Genomic DNA, 18,916 nt, shown 5'->3' with positions numbered 1-18,916 from the left:
TAAAATACAAAAAGAGTCATGCGCCTCAAATGGCCTCCAGGCCACACTTTGCACACCCCTGTTTAAACAGTTAAATAGTTTAAAATGGTAGAATAATTTTAGATGTTTCATAAGTATCTTAATTATGTAAAATATATATTACATCTATATATTTTTTTAAACTATTTATAGAAATCAATTAATAAAAATATTTGAACTCCAAAGGGATCTTTAAGACACAGAAGTGCTTTTTATAAATATTTATTGCATTGAAAATGCTTAAAAATAATTATGCAGAGTGAAAAAATATGTTGTAGACAATACATTTCATGGGCACAAAATAAATAAATAAAATATATAAATAATATTACTTAAAACCATTTACTGTGGAATGCTTTCTAATGATTAGGAATGACCACTTCTCTAAGAATGCAGTGCTTGGAATGGAGTGCAGCCTGCATGCCAAATGAATCTACAGTTAACACATCAGCCACTAACTACAAGTTTTAATTAAAAAAAAAGGGTACTTTCAAACGGCCAAATGCTTGCAACTGCCGCTGCAAAGACTCTGTCGGCCGGCACAGATGGTGGGAATGAAAAAGAAAACTTCACTTTACAAATGACTGCATCAATCACCTTAAACGTCCCGTCATTAAAAATAATCTTGTGCATTTAAAAGCGGAAGATAACACAGGGATGTAACGCTTGGATAGCGGGAGGGGGATATAAAAGTGATGAAAAACTACTCACTTGCTCAGCCCCTTTGAAGGCGAATGCTCAGTTCTATTATATTTAACATGAGATGCAAATTGTAACACTTTATTCCTCGCCTGAATATAATATTATGTAAGGGTTCAAGAAAACACCCGAGAAGTGAAACAGTCTCAGCTATACGGAGGCAGTGGGAGGCGTTCTGATCTCTGAGCTGTGCTTGTGCATGAGAGAGAAGTAAAGTCAAAGAAATGCAACATGGATGCAGTTTAAGCTTAGATTTGTAGTGCGTGTGGGTAGTTGGGTTATAGTGGATAGCGTTCATTTGGTTTCAAGGGTTGAGGTGACAAGAGAACATTTTTTGTTGATGTAGAAATCTCCTTACAAACATCCAATGTCTGTGGGAATGTTTCTAGTTGGAGTTCATGGGCTTCGGGTCAAGACTCTCCATTACTTCATTCACATTTAACACCAAAATTATCGATACCCTGGCCAAATTTTGAGTTACACTGGTTATCTTTTGTGGGCTGTTTCATTGTTGAAAGACTTTTTACTTGTTTTACTTTAATATTTATTAGGGCTGTCAAAAATAGCGTGTTAAATAAATGGGATTATAGGTATATCAATGTACAGTAATCCCTCTTTTATCCCCGTTTACTGGTTACAGACATGACCATGTTGAATGAATTTCCGCCAAGTAGGATTCCTTCTTATGAATGGAATATTTTTTGTAGTTAGCGCATAGAAAAACTGTTTACAACCTTCTAAATACGATTTTTACATTATTAGAGCCCTCTACACATGAACTAACACCCCTATAGTCACCTTTACACTCTTAATACCCATTATAGTAGATATAATAAGAAAAAATGCCATTTAAGACATTAATAAGACTTGTGCATGTGTGTGTTACGTTACTATAAATATGTTCCCTTTATACATTGCCTTCTAAAGTGCTTAAAATGGAATGTGAGGAATAATTTGAGTTTTTTTTTAAGGAATTTTGAGGTTTCAGAGTTCAGTTTCATCTTGCTGTGGGTAATGGTTGCAAAACCAGCCAGTGTTTTTATTAGGGATTTTTGTTCCTGTTGTAAGATCAACCAAACCTGCAATAAAAGCCTGTTATTCTGGCAATCAAGTCTGGCATTTGAGTTTCTCACTGAACATGACAGTAACATTACAGACAACTAGTGACCAGTGTAGAACACGACCTTTTGTCAACGTGTTTGAATGCCTCATATTTGTATTTACTTCATTTAGCCATTTTTATGGCAACAAATAAGTAACATCTTTCTTAAATATGTACATTTCATTTTACTAATATTTCAACTGTATACCATATGGCATTTACTTCATTACTCAGTAGCGAAATATCAATGATATCTGAATGTCACCAATGATTTTTGAATGAATATATTATTCATAAATGAACATGAATCAACAAGAAATACATTTTGGTCATACCGTCACCACCCAAGCTTAACATCCAAGGCAGAGTTTTGTAATGACTAATAAGCCACATTTAACAGCCAGTAGCTTGCATACCATTAAACAACTAATTAATGATGAATATGCTCCTCATAAATCACTTAAAATATACTTGGAATTCATATCTTCTTGCCTGTTCAGTAGTATGCCATTAAATCCTGAGAATTATTAAAAAGTGTGCGCCACACAGGAGGCGTTCCGATCAAAGGGGGAGGGGGGGAAGAGGGGGGAGGGGGGCTCGCAGTTGATGAAACTTCAAATGAATGTCAGTCGCAGTTCCACGTTAACTACAGAATCATGTCAACAGCGTGTCTGGTGGAGTTTTTAAATATGTGTCACAGCAATGTGTGAAGTCGAGAGGAAAAGAAACGCTTGTGCTAATTTGATTGCGGAAAGTAACTTTGTGTTGCGACAGGTGGTTGTGGTTAATAAGTTGAAAGGTCAGCCTATGTTCATCCAGTGTTCTACATGAAGGGAAAATCCCACCAAATATCTGAGCCAAGTTAGCCAGACTAGCTGAGGTAAAGCCAAATCAGTGGATGCTTCCATATAGAGTCGTCAGTGTACAGCTTGGACAGCAGTTTAGATTCACTAACCATTATTGAACAAGCGAGTACGCATCACAGTGAACATTTATTATGAACACCGTTTCTAGCACTGATCTAGCACTGCCTTAACCCTCTTGGACATGGAATTCACCAAAGCTGCGCAGGTTGTTGCTGGAATCCTCTTCCACACCTCCACGATGACATCACTGGAGGAGCTGGTGGATGATGGATCCTTCCCATTTTGGAAAACTGCCATGCAGCACAGTTTCTCAAGGGAGACAGTTCCTACTCCGCTTCAGAATGTCTCAATAAATGTCGCAAGTCGTGCTTTCCTCGATGAACCGCAGCTCACCGGTGTCAGCAGAATTCATGCACCACCAGCCAATGGTGCTCACTACCATCCTTGAGTGAGGAAAGACTTATCGTAGTACTCATTTTATTGTGGCAGTAATTTAGTAAATAATGGCCATGTGTGGAGTGGCAACTGCAGTATGTCCAGGTTTCATTTCTATAGTATTCCCTTGAGAAGATATAATAAAATGCTAGCTGAACTGTGATGGGTGTAATTGATATTGCATTCTGTGCTTTCCGTGTCGACCATCGCTTTATTATAGAGCACTGCATATTTGCATCTTATTTTTATTTCTATAATGTGATGTGGTGGGTGTCATTGATAACTGGTGGGAAAAGGGTTCGCATTGATTTTAAGGAACATGTCCACACTGGGTGGCTGAACTCAAACCTACCTCGGCCAAAGTCAAACGGATTGCCAACAGTTTGTCCATAAGACGATTACGCACAACTCTCTAGAAATAAATAGATATATGGGTGGATAGTTCTATCAATGTTGCATTTTCACTCTGCCCCAATGCAACAATGGAAGACTTGCTGTGATAAATGGAACCATGAATTCTGCTGTCTATCAAAAAATCCTGAAGGAGAATGTCCGGCCATCTGTTTGTGACCTCAAGCTTTTTATTATTACTGTTATTTTTTGCTTATTTTTGCACGTTTGAGGCCACAAGGTCAGTAACCACTGCACGCGTTGGGAAGCTGAAGGTCTGCCTCCTTCATTTTTCCGTCCCTCGGACACCAGACTACAACATTAATATTGCAAAAAATATTGTGAAAACTTTTTTTTCCCCTCATAGTATTACGTTATGCTCGTAAAATGTTTTCTCATAACGTTACAGTTTGATATATTGATAGTACATATGCTCTGACTTATGACTAATATTTCTACTTTATTCTCGCAAAATAACAGTGTTTCATTTTTCTTGTTGTGTTTATTAGTTTACTTGTTTAATTGTGTTTTTAATATGTGTGGAGGGCTAATTATAACACAGTCTCGAGCCGCAAATGGCCCCCCGGCTGCACTTTGGACACTTCTGCTTTGAATTGATTGATGAACAGGTGCAAAAACAAAGAAAAAAATCAGATTTTTTGATGCAACTTGTATTTTGCCTGCCATTAAACTGTGCAGGTGTATCTAATGAAGTGTCTGGTGGGTGTATCTGACTTCAGCACCAAGGACAGCACCACTAACTTGCTTCTCATGTTCCAACTTGCACGGTCCACACATGCCCACCCGTGTCACGACTCTCACACACTCTGCAATCTAATTGGTGATGAATCTGGACACCACACAGTATTACCTCCTCCTTTCTTTTATAATAAGAGAAGGAGAAGTCACGACCACATGGATAGGTTCTTGTCCTCACCCTCCCTCCAGTTACCTCATCCAGTCCAAACCCACCCCTTTTTTCCCTGCTTCTTCTTTGCTGTCTGTGTTCTCTGCAGGACCTCCCCCTTTTTTCTCCTCCTCGGCTTCAGTCTGAGCACATCCCCAGCCTCCTCCTCTTCTTGCTCCTCCGTCCCACACCTTCCCTCAACCGCAAACCTGCTCTGACAGGAAACCACAGGAAGATAGAGGGAGATAGAGCAAGAGACGTGGCGTCCATCTAACCACCACCTCCTTGCGCCGCTCCTCACGGACTTTTTCCTCCTTTTTTCAAGACAAAAATCTATCCGTTCACCAGTAACCGAGCCGGATTGTTTTTTTATTTGTTTGTTTTATTCAAGCCGAGCATGAAAAGGATTGCCAGGATTGCCAAATTATCCGCAATCCAGCATTGTCGCCGAGCACCGGATGCTCCAGCAGAAGTTGTTGGCCACGCAAGTCACACGGCCGAGAGGAGGGGAGAGTTAGATTTAGGTGAGCGCATGCACGATATTTTCTTCCATTGAAATGATGCATTCGAGGATTCGGCGTTTATTTGCAACCATTTTTGCAGATTTGCTGCAGCAAGCGGACTTTAAGCAGTTTCATTTAGACAGAGGAGGCATCGATATTTCCTCCTGTTATTATGCATTAAAGTACCACTGCAGCTTTATGGTTACTGGATCTGGAACAAGCATGCTTCCCCATTTTGAAGCAGCGATGCACTCTGTGCATACAAGCATATAATCGCCTGCTGGCTATGTGTGTGTATTTCTAACGAACTGTATATAGTGTGAGTTTAACCTATTTAAATTCAGAGGTGACAAAGTGAGAGGATATTGTGATCAGATGAAGTTTAAAGGTGGGGGGAGCATAATGGTTCAAGATCAAGGGTGGTTTAGGTGTGATTGATTTGTTTTTAATGCAAGTGCGTTTGTGTCAGCAGCGAGAGGCAAAGTTGTCCCCCTCCTCAACTTACCTTGATTGCTGTTCCACTGACTTACAGAGAGGGGAGCTCATGCTCTTTTACTCGAGCTGCCATTATTTGGCTAAAGGCAAGATAGCTGCTAATGATCCTGATATCAACTCTATGGAATTAGAGAATGTTTGAAATTGGTCCCCAGGCCATTTCCCTGACAGGACTGACTCTGCGTTTTTTTAAATTGCCATTTGTCGCCAGCATTGTCCAATGTGCCATGCAGCAAACAAAGCATCCTGTGATATTTTTTGGCCTTCTCGCCTGCGCAAGCTAAAAAATAAAAAATAAATAAACTGCACTGGCAGCAGGGAAAATCGCTGGTGGAAAAAAAAATAAAAAGCTGCCTTATTCATAATAATGCCTCATTCAATCTGGTGGCCTTTTCAGTGGCAAAGTGCTGGCAATGTGTAATCATGTTCAGAAGGAAAAGGCATTTCACATCATTCTGCCAAGAATGAAAATGCCAGCATTGGCTTAAAGCTATATTTGTGTCACAGCTTTAGATGACCCCATGTCCATCTATCTAAGGATTGAAAGAACATTCTGCAGCTAGACAGTTGTCAGTGCAGCTTTCTGATGAATTTGCAGTAAATACACGACGGGGGCTAAAGGCAAGTGAATAAATATTAAGATGCTCTCAGGCAATATTCACAAAGTCTCTTAGTGTTGGACTCTACCAAGTGGCTGTATTTGTGTTCTTGTACTGGAGCTTTTTCACGCCTACATCTGCAGTGGTCCAGAAGGCTGCCTCCCAAGAGCCTTGAAGAAAAAAACAACAGGGTCACATCATGACATGCAACAAGAACATTGTATCTGTGCGAAATGCTACTCTTCACCATCTTAAAAGGGACACAGCTGCCTAGGAGGCGCTAACTTTCAAGCATGCTGCAAGCATTATATGCCGCCCGCTTCCCGTTCTGAGCGTGTAGGCTACGCCCCATGTAACAACACACGCACATTCACCTAATTATAGCGATTTGGCAAAATTTAGCTAATTTAGCTACGCCTCTGACGAAGAATACGGCCTATTATTAGTAAAAAATATTCATATTGAAAAAAAGTTTACTTATCTTTTGCCTAAATTAAGCATTTTCAAGCATAAAAAGGGTAAATTAACTCAAATGCAAATATAAGGCATTCAGAAGACCCATTCAAAGACGCTGTGAATGATATGTAGTATTCTACACTGGTCACTAGGTGTCAGTAATGTTACTCTAATGTTCAGTGAGACACACAAATGCCAGACTTTGTTGATTTGAATGAGGTTGGAATGATATAACAACAGGCACAATAATCCTTAATAAAAACACAGGCTACTGAAAGCTGAAACACAACTCTGAACACCTGACGTTACTTCCAGTCCACCGTTCACTCAGGTCCCCCTGAGGGGAAAACATTTATAGTAACACACAAACACAAGTCTTATTTCTCTCTTAAACGGCTTATTTACTCCTATTATGTCTACTATATTGAGTAATACGAGTGTAAGAGTGACTATAGGGGTGTTAGCTCATGTCTAGAGGGATGTAATAATGTTAAAAATTGTATTTAGAAGTTATAAACAAGTTTTCTATGCTCTAACTATGAAAATATTCCTTTTATCAATAAGGAATCTCACTTCTCACGGTCGGGTCTGGAACCAATTAACCGCGATTAATGAGGGATTAGACAGTCTACCAGTTATTATTTCACTGATGTTGGAAAAAAAAGATTAATTTGGGGTTTTTTTGCCTTAAAATTATGGATAATATTTTTTTTAATTGGGTTGTCATGTATTCGTGGTCATCTTGCATTCAGGTCAATATGGTAATAGCTGATGATAGCGATTTGGCTAAGTTTAGCTACTACTGTTAGTTATCATTCAATCATCATTACACAATAACTCCAAATTGTCGGGCACTTCTAAGACTGCTTTTGTGTGTGTGCGTGCGTGTGCGTGTGTGTGTGTGTGTGTGTGTGTACGCGCCACAGACACAGCGGTGAGTGACAGCCATGAAGGCCAGTTATTTTAGTGGAAATGATCATTTTGAAAAAAAAAAAAAAAAATGTGTACAATCTGTTCATTTAAACCACTATTGGTAAACATACTGTATGCCAGGCTGTGGTGGTGTTCTTATATTTTTTGATTAAAACATTTTTAGTCCCTTTAACTGTGAACGATATCACTGTCACTCCTGTCGAGTCTCAGCCTGGCAGTTAATTGCAGCGAAGCACGCCATTAAAGTCAAAAGACATCCGAATTTGAAGTCTACACCAAGTCTTTAGGGAGCCCGGGCAGGCGCAGAAAATTATCACAATAGAGGCTTTTTATTTTTATAAATTTTTCAAACTTCCCATTCTTCCCCTGCAGAATCTTATAAAGTCTCTCTCTGCTCCAAACTCGTGGTTCATCCTTCCTTCAAAAGTAGGCAACTAGTCTGAATGAGCAGCATTTGCATTTGTTAAAAGTGCCTGAACAGTCCCAGATGAGCAATGAAGTATCGCACATCAAAAGTTGATAAGAAGCAGAAAAAGGTGCACTGCGTTGGAAACTTACCCCCCTTGATGCTGTCTTGCTGTGGGGATTTTTGTCAACCATCATTCGTAAAAACACGATTCCAAAGAAAAACACAAATTTGACCACGAATACCACAAATTCGCTTTGTTTTGTTTACGGTAATCCAGGGGTATCCAAACCTTTTTCAGCGAGGGCCACATAGTGAAACATGAAAGGACGCAAGGGCCACTTTGATATTTTGCAATGTAGGTGGCAAAGCCTATTATGAGTATGAACTTCCATCTTTGCTCTTTTCCCCCATTTTTACATTTTTTTTTTTAATTGATGAGTCCAGGGTGTACCTTGCCTCTTGCCCAAAGTCAGCTGGGATAGGCTCCAGCATACCCCCGTGACCCGAGTGAGGACAAGCGGCATAGAAAATTGATGGATCATTTTTTAAATTTTATTTTCATAAATGTTCTTTTGGTAAAGTATAGTATAGAATAGTATAGTATAGTATAGTATAGTATAGTATAGTATAGTATATCTTCTAGTAGAATTTTGACGTTATTCCCATAATATTGTAGCTCTTTTCCAAACAACAATCAATAGCAATCCCGCTTAATTTTCTAAAAATTACAACTTTATTTTGTTTAGTTTGTTTCTCATATTACAACTTTAAAAAAAACATTTATCTGTAATATTTCACCTCTATGCTAAAAAAAAAGCCTTCTTCTCATTAGAATACAACTTTTTTTTATTAATATTTTGACTTTATTCTTATTATTATTCTCGCAGGTTTTTTTTTTTTTTTTCCAGAGGGTGGGGTCCAACTGTTTCAACTTCCTTCTTGTAAATTTTCTTTTGTAATATGACTATTTGTATAATATTTTGACCTTGGGTCCATATTTTAACTTTTTCCCCAATTTACCCTAATCAATCATTTCCAAAAATTACAATATTTTCACTTAATTCTGGTGCTTGCTTTTTTGTTTTCGTGCTAAATTCTATTTTTAGAATGTCCCACAAGGGAGGGGGGGCAAGCCTGTTCATCAGCTATCAAAAAACATCTACACATCCCACATTTTTAATTGCCGAAATAGCCACTCAATCAAGATAAAAGATAATCCAGCCCTTATTCAATTAATAGGAACTGGAAAGCCTTCTAATCAAGGTCTTTATCCACGTGAATTTCATAAGCCCAAATAGCTGCTGCATTACCTGATAGACCAGTAGACTTCCTAATTAGAGAATTTTCAGAGTAATGAAGCTTCCTTGGATCTATTAGCCCATAGTTGCAATTTCATCTGGAGAGAGATGAAAAGGTTATTATTTCCCTTTTGATTACGAATGTCATTGTATGCAGAAGATTCACTGATAATCTACTCAGCTGCCAATTAATTAGGAATGTAAAAATAATGCTTTGCAATGCATCAACATCGCCATTAATCCTCTCCGTCATGGGCATTTGAATCATTCTTCGTGAGGTGCGAAGTAGGTAATTGTTACTTCGGGGGCTGTAATTTGTTGTGAGGTTGAGCCGAATCATACGAATTACAGTTGATGATATAGCACTTCATTCTAAAGATTAACATTCGTCCACAAACTACTTCAGAACACCAGCTCTTTGCGCCCCTAAAGTGGGATTTAAGTATCTGCATATTAATATTTCACATAATCTCTCACAACTCCTCGCGGGGAAAACACTACACCGTGGATGAAATTGAAATGAGATTTCCAGAGATGGAGAACCTAAATGGTTTTTCTGCGCTATAGATGAATCATTATCTGTCACGCTTTGTGCACAGGTGAGCTGAAATGCAGGACTTTGGGAGGCAGAAATGTGAATGAAAGAAGATTTATCGACAGGTTGAAGAGACGACGATGATTGTGGGTGATGAGGGAGAGGTCGTAAGCGGAGGCATCGAGGCGGCAGGTTTTTGTTCCTCGCTTTAAATGTGCAGGGCTTCCATTCTTAGCTTGTGTGTAAGCCAGCGACTATAGCGTTATACGGTATAGTCAGTAGTTTCATGTAGAAAAGGGCATTATGATTCTACACTATTCATTATAGTTGTCTTTGTAGCTCCTGGAAAATACTGGAATAATTCAGTAGTTGGGGTATGTGACCTATACTGTATATAGTACTGACTCAAATGTAGGATGATACCTATTTTCCAAGGCCCCTTTTTGGAAAAATCTGACACCAAATTTCATATCGTAATCTAATGAGATAAAGTCGTAATTTTACGAGAATAAATTGTAATATTTTGAGGAAACCTTATAACATTATAGTAGACATTTTAGGAGTTGAAATCCATCCATCCATTTTCTATGCTGCTTACCCACATTAGGGTTGCGGGTATGCTGGAGCCTATCCCGGCTGACTTTGTGCGAGAGCCGGGGTACACCCTGGGCTGCTCTTGATTCCTTTTATTTTTTTTTAGTACGGGGCCCTCGGTGGAAAAAATGTGGACAACCCTGCTGTAGATTGGTGTGTACAGGTGTGTACATATACTGTACTACAATCACATGTCCTTTTTGTCATGTTAGGGAGGCAGAGTGCCCGAACGTGATGTGACGTAATCCATGCCATGTGGGCAGTGCAAAAAGCCAAGGAAAAAGCAAAACACATGCACAGTTTTTCCTCTGTTTGTGGAGTTCAAGTCTCGTAAAATTGGGGACGTCATGCAAAATTCACAGGTTCTTGTGACATTAGGGGGTACATTTTACCCCAAAATTCCAAAACTTAACAAGCACTTAACCTCAGGTTCCTGTGTCATTCTGTTTTTGGAAAGATTTTTATGCTCGTTTTTTTGAACATTTATGGACATTCTTCCTTTGGAATTTTTGCTTTTGCTTATAGATAGCATCCATACCAAGAAGCATACTTTGAATCTGTTGAAATGATCAACTTCGAGGATCATTTGAGTATCTCATTGCCTTGCCAATCAAAATTAGGGGTGTCATATTTTGTATGTGGCATGTGGTTTTTTCAATCACGTTAATCGCATTTTTTTATCTCTAACTTTACCGTGTCTGGATGCAAATGTTTAAAAAAAAAAAATCCGTTTTTATGCGTTGGGCTTCTTGTGCTGGAGTTGTTGGGGGTGGAAAAGAATGGTCAGTCACACCCTGACGTGGACATTGATGGGCTGTCATTGTAGTTGGGAGGGCAAGGTGAGGAGCAGTGAGTAGTGGAGAGGAGATATGGACATGGAAGAAGTGAGAGGTGAATAAGAAATTTACATTTCAAAAACACCCCAACAGCACCATTAATAAAGGTAGGGTGATATGCCTTCTTTGTGAGGAGTTTGCTTCCAACCGAAGAAGCTCAAATGTAGCCTACGACTACATAATTGGGTTTTCGTGTGGTTTCATACTACAAAATATATCATAACTTAGGCTGTGACATTTGTTTTAAAAGTCAACAGAGTAGCCATTTAAATTTTTTGGAGAATCAAAAAGTCCAGGGAAGAAAATCAAGTGTCATAAGTGTCACAGTGTTAGATTTTTTTTTCTTGAAATGATATGTTATATATATATTATTTTGATATATAACTTTTTTGCATGTCTACACGTGCTGCTTTACAAAATATCGAAGTTGCCCTGGCATCCTTTCATTTTTCACAATGTGACAGCCCTGCCTTATACTATAGCGCACATTGACTAGCAACATAAATCCTTCATTTACGTCAGACATGTCCCCATGGGAACATCTGTATGTGAACTTTACAGCCAAGGCCCCGCATCCTGTCACAACCAACCCGAGGGCGAACATTGATCGTATAGCAATTAATGCATAACTGTGGTCAATGGACGTTACTTCCTGTAAGCTGTTGCTATGGTAGCGCATACCACATTTTCAGGCCATCTCATACTATATCATTCCATGTAATTAGCGCTTGAAGAATAAGCAGTGATGGGTGAAATATGGACTTAAATAATGACCTGCCTTTTTCCTACTGATTCCTATCTCACTGATGGAGTTTTTCATTATTTTGCATGTAAGTGAAACACTCGTGTTTACAAGGTAAAACTCACCCGGGGGCTTTAGGCATGACTGAATTTAAACTAGACGCGCCCCAGGGTGAGGAATATTATTAAACGCAAATACATGACTTATTATATTGATCCAACGGTGTCTACATGTTGATACTCCCGACAACCTGAAATGTATATTTCATGGTGTAGTAAATATTTATGATTGTGTGTTTTTGAAGTGAAAGTAGAGCAGGTTAGTCTGTCTTTTGGCGGTTGACAGCAAAGGTGGAAATAAGGTGAATGGTAAACAGGTTGAAATAACCAGTAAAAAAAAAAAAAAAGAAGAAAATCCCAAAACATCTCAAGTCTTAGCAAACATTCGACTATTTCAGCTTTCCGATATATCAGCTGAAAAACTGTAGTTAATTGCTCTCTAAAGTAAATAACATTCCAGACTGTAGTCTTACAGCTCGCAAATGCTGTAATTACTGTAGCTCTCTTTGACCACATGGTAATTTAATCACAAGTATATTGCACAAAACAGCAGCGACAGAACCAATGTTGTAATAGCAGCATACCATTGGTAGCATGACATTTTTAAAGTGCATGCAGAGGTAGATACAGCTGCTGGATGCTGACTACTCATGATACTTCAAATACAGCTACTGCCATCTTTTGGAGGGAAAACAACTACATCAGTGGGTCACCTACAGCCACAGCTGTTAATGTCAATGTCGGCACTAATTAGAGACCCCGGTAGTTATTTGCTTTTTTATAGTATGCACTGAGTGACTATAGGAGACTTAATTGAATAGGTTCAATGGCTCATTTATGGTATTTCCTAATACAACACATTCAAATATGAAATTCAAACACAATGCTTCAAGGTATATTTTTGTTACACATCTCCTTGCCTTCAGTGTGCCTTCTGGTTATAAATGATAAAGGTGTGTTTAGTGAGGTAGTTCCAGCTGTCAGGAATGAGGCTTAGGTCAGCTGTCAGCATGGATCAGTCACTGAATATTTACTTGCCCAATACAATTAATATGAATGTAGCACTGCAAATTTATGGGGACAGATTTAGAGCTTAATATGAGATTATAAAAACATTTTGAAGTCGCACTGAGACCTTCTTAATTTAAAACGACCTCGCTGAACCAACCGCTTCCCTTTTCTGACCGTGAAAATCCTTTCCGCCAAGGTTAGAGTGTCACACTGGGAATATGATGTGAGGTGGCTGCTTCTATTCTCAGTGTTGTGTATTTCCAAGCTTGGGATTTTTCCTACATTGCTGCCAATGAAGAGTAGCAACGCTGACTTTTAGATGAAGCGCCTAGACGTACAGTGTATGTTGTCTGCCGCATCATTTGAAGACGGATTGTACTTCTCTTTTTCTTGTTTGTGTTTCCACACGCAACGAACAGTGAGTAAGTGGTGCAGCGGGCTGTATCCTGGATAAAGTGACACAAAAATAGCCACTGCAACGGTGAAAATGCAGAGTCATGCATTTGCACAGCCTGTTAGAGAAGTGCAAAAACCCCACGACTCTTAAATAAATGAACATGTTTCTACAATGATTGCGGAAAACAGCACAGTTTCTGTGGAGGTCAGCTAGTTCTGAAATGGCAATGTATGACGACCACTGCACGGTACCGACTCGGCTTTTCGGTTTTCCTCTTGAAAACAGTCTACCAGGAAAGTGCAAAAATCACAATGCATGGACCTATCAACAACCTATTAACAAAAGGGTCTCCAGTATTTACTTTGTACTTCATAAGGAGGCTAATTTTATCCAAATGGAGACTGAGAGCAGCAAGGAACAGGCTGTTACGGCGAAGTGGAGACTCTGGAGTATAATACTGCAGCGCCCAGAGCTAAGACATAGTGTACCTTTTCAGATGATGCAGTGATGACGAATCTGCTCAGCCAATGAGGGTCTCCTTCTTAAGGAAAACAAAAGTATCTAAGAGGAGACTGAGGGCGGCAAGAAAACAGGCTGCTGCAGCAAAGTCAACTCTCGGGAGTATAATACTGCGGCATCCAGAGCTAAGACATTATGTATCTCCTCAGATGAAGCGGTGATGACACATCTGCTCAACCAATGAGAGTCTCCTGTCTTAAGGAAACCAAATTTCTCCAAGAGGAGACTGAGGGCAGCAAGAAATTAGCACAAACTGGAGACTGTGGATGAACATACTGCAGCATCCAGAGCTAAGACATTGTGCATCTCCTCAGATGATGCGGTGATGACAAATCTGCTCCACCAATGAGAGTCTCCTGTATATACATCAAGTAAACCAAATTAATCCAAGAAGAGACCGAGGGCAGCAAGAAAATGGAGCAAAGTGGAGACTAAAATAATGCAGCATCCAAGACAAAGACGCTGTTTAGCTCTTCAAATGATGCAGTGATAACAAATCTGCTCCACTAATGAAGGTCTCTTGTATTTAATGGTGAAGGTTTATATGAGAAGAGACTGAGGGAAGCAAGAAAACTGCAGCAAAGTGGAGACTGTGGAGTAAAATACCACAGCATGCAGATCTAAGATAACTCTTAGAACCCTGGATAACCACATACTAGAAAGTAGCACCTGGCTTTGCCAAATGGAAATATGTCAATAGAAGTTCCAAAAAAAACCTTGTGGTTTCCAAGATGTGAGGTCAACAGACTGACTCTCTTCACCAGCAAACAGCAGTCCCGCGTCGCACGACCCGACTCACCTCTGGCTTTCATCAGGTGCCGCCAAGGGCACTAATAAACAATCACAGTGGTTCAGTCTTGGCAAATGTGCCCTCACCGCCGTGTCGTGCAGCACTCAGCACAAAAAGGCCCCGCTTTGCTTCGTCGCGTGGCCACCGCGGGTTACAGCCCTGTCAAGAGTGTCGAGGCACAGAGCTGTACTGAATGTTCAGAGTGGTGTAGTATCGGCCAGATTTGTTGCAGCGTGAGGTCTTTTGCGAGCTGGCCCCTTGCTCGGGTACGGAGCGTCTCACTTCAAAAGAGTCGGCAATTGGAAGGTGAATAAAAGCTCTGAGTCGGCCAATTGGGCCTGAATTCCCCCAACTAAACTGCAGTATCAGCAGTGGTTCATTTTTTTTTCAGCTGGAATCGCTCAGCCCTGCACATTGACATCGGGGCCGAGTGGATAGGGAGGAAGGAGCGCTCGATTTATCAGTAATTACGGAATGTTATTTTCTCCCGTCTGCAGCCATTCTTTAATCTTGACACCTGGTGATCATGTAGCACAAGGAGGCGCCTGTTGGAGGTTGAAGGTATTTGAAGGGGGGGGGGGCTTCCCTTGATCCCCTTTGCGAGGAAGTGGGGTGACAGAGATGGAGTGTGTTGGGATACATGAACGAGAAGAGACAGAAGTTGACAGAAATTGGTCTTCAAAAACTCCATAGGTTATTTCCGGTGACTTTTGAGGGCAACATATGGGACCCAGAGTGGTTTGAAAACACGAGAGGAACTCAACGATCCCAGTCTGAAAGAATTCCAGTCATAAAATAGAACACATCTTTCACACTTCACCCCATGAGCTCACTTTGAACAGCAGCCAAAAGACCATCAAGACATAAAAAAAAAAACAACTTGTGTTTTTTTTTTGTTGTTGTTGCTCTGGGATGCTTGTGTTTCGGAGGAAAAAGCCAAGACGTGTAGGATTCAATATCTCCTAGACCAGGGGTCACCAAGGTGGTGCCCGTGGGCACCAGGTAGCCCCCCACGACCACATGAGGTGCCCGCAAGCCTGCTTTTCATTCAGGTTTTCAGTTAATAATGAAAGAACACTAGAAAGGAAAGTATTCTGAAACATAAAATGTGAGTTGTGGGTACCAGCCTTTTGTGAATGTTTTGGTAAAACAAGCATATTTGATCCGTTTGGGTTGAAATAAGGTATGAACATCATTTCTACAAAAATGAGTAGCTCGTGGCCATTTTCAATTTCTAAAAGCAGCTCTCGCAAGAAAAAACGTCGGTGACCCCGGCATAGACGCTTTTCTGCACTTTAGGTTGTCGAACGTGAAACGATAGGCAGAAGCGCCAGCGCCTCCTGTCAATCCCTTTTTCCTAATTTTAGCATAACGCAGCAGTTTCAATCATCTTATATGTTGTTTGTTCCCTCGGAAAAAAGAGGAGATAGATTTGTCATGTCAAAACGAAGAATAAAGAAACACAAATCAAACCTTTTTTTTTTTTTCTTTAAGTTGAAATGTTTGAGCACACAAACCTTGCCAGACGGCGGGAATCATTTGTGGTTTGAACCAAGACTGTTGACTGAGTGCTGACATGGCAAAGATATGCAGTTTGTAAGCAAAGGATGGCTGAAATTCAGTGACAAATAAGTCATTATACACATTTCAGAAGTTAACCCCCGAAGAGCTCCAGGGGACATTGTGTGCCGTTACATCTTTTTCAAGCCTTTTTGACTGTGTTGAATGAATATACTGTAGGTGCTATTTGCATTTCAGAACTGTCATATTTGCTTCATTAAAGTGGCCTAAAAAGGCAAAGGCACACAAACACCAACACAAATTTTCCTCGCAACAAAAATTGTCACACTTTGAAAATGTCTTTTTTTTTTTTTAATGCCACATTTATCCTAACATGAACTAATACAAGTTTACAAGTCGCACAGGACACGGAAACTTTTTGTTTTATTTGTATATTTGTCCACCAGATAGCGCTACTTTTGCCCCATCAAAGCATGCAGCAAAATTTCACATCAGTGTGTGTCTCTGTTTAGTTTTTTTCTAAAGTTGTATGTGTGAACATATACTGCATATACTGGATGTTAACGTATTTAGAGCAATTTTCGATATTTTTAGCCTTAGCATCAGTGTAAAATGTATACAAGAAAACAAAGTGTTAAAATTCCTCAAAAATAATATGATATATGTATATTTCAGGCTGAAGTAGTTTTAAAAGAAGGACTCATTTATATACAGATATATATATATATATATATATACAGATATATATATATATATATATATATATATATATATATATATATATATATATATATATATATATATACATATATATACATATATATATATATATATATATATACATATATATATATATATATATACACACACAGTGTACACATATTTTCCCCACTTTAAATGAGCCAATGTTTTAAGACTACTTCTGCCTATTTTTTTAAAGCCATTTTAGGAAGCTAATATTATTTTGCCCTGAGGACCTCAAGTGTGACTTTATGTTTTAAATCTGAGACTGCAGAAAAAAAAAAAAAACAATACAAGAAAATCAGTGTTGCTGACAATTATTGACCCATATTGGGGCGCAATAATAATAGGCAAATACTCATTAAAATAGACTTAGACTTTATTGATCCACAAGGGAAACTGCTTGGCTGCAGTAGCTCACTTGCAGAAGGAAAGCACGCTTATACAAAATGCAAACCAATCTGAATCAAACATAATCAAATTAAAAGAACATAAGATAAATAAGATTTGCATATTTACAAATAGTGAGTATAAATATCATTAAATACAAGTCAAGTTCCACCATGAACAAGGCAGGGCAGACGACACAGTTTGTATGCTTTAAATGCGGGCGCTAACCAGAGTTCATTTTGGATGAAATGTCTGAACTTCTACTTGAAGTTTTTAATGATATAAACTATTTTTTTAATCAAGTTCACTGAGATTTTTCTTACAGGGCTATTTTCAACCAGTATATTAATATCAAACCATTCAACTTCAATAAAAATGCTATGAAGTTTCTCTCTGCAGGAGTACACTCTCCCAAAGATGTTTACGTTTGAAAAGCTCTCAAATTGCTATTTTTACCTGACAAACATACCTCGTGTGGGTGCGTGTGTGTTACATGGGGCGTGGCTTGCAGCGTTAGAGCGGGAAGTGGGCAGAATATACAGTTTCCAAGGATCAGGGCTCCCATTCAGTACCTAACCAAGACCGACATCACCTTTAAGTCTAACTGAGTTTGCTATTTAAAGAAGCAATGGGAAGATGAACAAATTGATCGTTCATTTTCCTCATAGTCAAGGACATTTAGTCAAATGCCCATCATTGGAATACAGTAAATACTTACACGTTATGTCATAACTACTCGAAGCGGGCAAACCATTTATCAATTAGCGTGTTTTATTGGATATAGAGCCTTTTTACCCACTCAGGCCTAAGTTGTATGTTTAGTTTTTGCCTATGTTTCACTCATCCGTCATGCGTGCCATAGGCTTCTACAATGTGGTCTCCAAACGGAAATCCATTAATCCAACCCTCTGGGGGCGTGTGGTGGCATATAGGGGACAAGGTCCGGTGCACATCGATGTGCATACAGTAGGAGCACAAGTGCATCGTATTCCCATATGACGCCTTCCGCAGTCTTGCTGATGGAGCCACTGTTGTTAGTTGTAATGACAGCTAGAGCGGGTGCAGGTGAAGCTTACCCGAGCAGTATCATGTTCTCTTTCAATGTGCGAACTCAGCACACCGACCTGACTCCCATGTAGGGCGAAAGAAAAGGCAACGCAGCATATTTAAGTCCATAGTCGTTAGCAGGGAAAAAAAATGCACCATCGGTCGACTTTTTGCTGCACAACAATCATGATATGTAATAGCTAAAAATAAAACCCAGTAATAATGATGGCACAGGCATGACTGGGGTTGCAAAATTATGGGAACGGTCTGGGAATTTACGTGAATAAACCAGAAAGGCGTATAATATAATATACTGTAAGCCGCGGTATCATAACTTTTCTAGCGAGGGCCCCGCACTGAACAATGAAAGGATGCAAGGGCCACTTTAAGATTTGATAAAGCAACACATGTAGATATGCTAAGAAGTTATACATGTTTCAAGAACAAAACGTGTCTCAGCTTTGTGAGATACTGTAGGTGAAAAAGCGTATTATTAGCATGAACTTCAGTCTTTGCTCTCTTTTTTCCCCCGTTTTTAAAATTTTCTAAATATTTCAACTTTCCTCTTAAATAGTCTTCATAGATTTTCTTTTCATAATATGACTTTATTCCCATGATATTTTG

At 39.3% G+C, this 18,916-nt stretch overlaps 1 protein-coding gene across 1 annotated transcript in view; it reads left to right on the top strand.

Annotated features, from left to right (window-relative positions):
- Positions 1 to 4,472: 4,472 nt before the first annotated feature.
- Positions 4,473 to 18,916, top strand: part of brinp1 (bone morphogenetic protein/retinoic acid inducible neural-specific 1) — a 133,496-nt gene continuing 119,052 nt past the window's right edge. The window contains exon 1 of the mRNA XM_054757633.1: positions 4,473 to 4,941. The gene's annotated coding sequence lies outside the window, so the exon portion shown is untranslated. The remainder of the gene's footprint in view (positions 4,942 to 18,916) is intronic.

Source organism: Dunckerocampus dactyliophorus, chromosome 17, assembly GCF_027744805.1.
Source record: "Dunckerocampus dactyliophorus isolate RoL2022-P2 chromosome 17, RoL_Ddac_1.1, whole genome shotgun sequence".
Classification (NCBI taxonomy): domain Eukaryota; kingdom Metazoa; phylum Chordata; class Actinopteri; order Syngnathiformes; family Syngnathidae; genus Dunckerocampus; species Dunckerocampus dactyliophorus.
The sequence above is the reverse complement of the archived record's forward strand: the minus strand, read 5'-3'. Positions and strand labels throughout refer to the sequence as shown.